Source organism: Austrofundulus limnaeus, unplaced genomic scaffold (genome assembly GCF_001266775.1).
Source record: "Austrofundulus limnaeus strain Quisiro unplaced genomic scaffold, Austrofundulus_limnaeus-1.0 Scaffold876, whole genome shotgun sequence".
Classification (NCBI taxonomy): domain Eukaryota; kingdom Metazoa; phylum Chordata; class Actinopteri; order Cyprinodontiformes; family Rivulidae; genus Austrofundulus; species Austrofundulus limnaeus.
This window is the reverse complement of record NW_013953278.1, coordinates 165804-167335: the sequence shown is the minus strand read 5'-3', so window position 1 is coordinate 167335 and position 1532 is coordinate 165804. Positions and strand designations below refer to the sequence as shown.

Sequence of the window (1532 nt, the reverse complement as noted above, 5' to 3'; positions counted from 1 at the left end):
ATTTAGTGGTTCATTTATATATTTCTGCTTTTATTTATAATTATGTCAGTGTTGGTCCTCCATACTGCAGAGCTTGGAAGGTAAAGCAGTGACTGAATCAGGTGTTGGAGCAGGAAACATGTAAAACATGCAGGGCTGCGGCCCTCCAGGACCAGGATTGCCCACCCCTGCTCTAGGGGAAACACTGGAAAGGTCTAAAAATGTTTTTGAAGATTTTTTTTTTAATTTATTGACTGATTTAAAGAGTGACTCAGTCTGTAATATTTACATCAGTTTAATCAGAAGTCATGTTGTACCCCTGYAGTAGTTTTGTWGTACAAATACACTRCATGTTTTCCTTATATTCAATCACATTTTGAACATTTTTGTTTCGGGCAGGTAAAAAACAAACAACTTGTCAAACCCTGCTTAAAACCTTCTGTTTTCTACCAAAACAACCCAAAGTGTTATGTTATGAGTCGGGTGTGTTTGTGCGAGTCGATGTGTGTGCGTTCAGCTTCACGCCCTGCAGAGGCCGAAGGCTTTGACTCTTGAGCCGGAGCCAAAGGCAGCCGTTGCTCTGAAGCCTGGGCTTGTCTCTACCTGCCCGCTGTTGTCCCCCGGCCKGCCTCCGGCGCTTTCTCACCAACGTCTCGGCTCTTCCTGCAGGATCTGTTTCGTTGTCAGTCTCAAACCTGAAAACAGCCAAACCAGAGTCTGTGCGAACGTTTGTTTCTGCAAAATGCACAAACTGAAACTTTTTTAAAAATTTTACTTACGACTTGCATCATAAAAACTGCAAAACTTAATTTTTTAGCATTTTATTTGAAGTTGCTCATGTTTCTGATGGTTATCAGAGTGAAATATGCAGCGTGTGATTTCTATCTTCAGCTGAAACACATGGGTTTGATCTCCCCCTGAAAGAACCTGTCCTCTGTCTTTAATTGGGAACATTCCTGCGTGCAGGAATCTGATCTGCACAGCCAGGCTCAGGCCCAGTAATGATGCCACCCTGGATAAAATAGAGGCATTATGGTGGTAAAAAGAGGTTCTGGCGCTGAAACACAGGCTCCATTCATGTCTGAGACCATCAGGTTGTACCTGTGCCTGCCTGAGCCCCTCTCACTCTTCCCTCATGTTGAGCACCGAAATCCACCGTTTTCTTTTTGTCATTTTCTGCAGATTCTCCTCCTGATGTGTTCTCACTGCTGCGCATCAAAACACTGAGAAATCCTGCTGGACTCCTTCATCTTCATCCTATAACACTGCACTACAAGGTCAGCTAATTTCTTTTTCTTTGTTTGCGTTTAAAGCTTTTTGTTGTGAAGAAACAAAAATATATTTATGTTTGACTCATACGTTCACATATAAACCCACTTCCTGTACGAACACATGGATGAGACGGGTTTACACTGAAAAAACTGTCCACCTAACCAAGTTTTAAAACCTTATATCAGCCAAAAAGTCTTTTTGATCTTGTTTTCAGACTGATTTACTAAACAAGAACTGATTGTGTAAGAATAATCATCTTGTTTTCAGAATGATTTACTAAA

General features: G+C 41.4%; 2 protein-coding genes across 2 annotated transcripts in view; both read left to right on the top strand.

The window, feature by feature from the left end:
* The first annotated feature begins 151 nt into the window (after positions 1-151).
* The window catches only part of LOC106533059 (claudin-4), a 9828-nt gene continuing 8447 nt past the window's right edge, over positions 152-1532 (top strand). The window contains exons 1-2 of the mRNA XM_014029269.1: positions 152-192; positions 1162-1256. The gene's annotated coding sequence lies outside the window, so the exon portion shown is untranslated. The remainder of the gene's footprint in view (positions 193-1161; positions 1257-1532) is intronic.
* The window catches only part of LOC106533058 (claudin-4), a gene marked incomplete at its 5' end in the record, with an annotated part of 29086 nt that continues 28715 nt past the window's right edge, over positions 1162-1532 (top strand). Inside the window, 1 exon segment of the mRNA XM_014029268.1 lies at positions 1162-1256.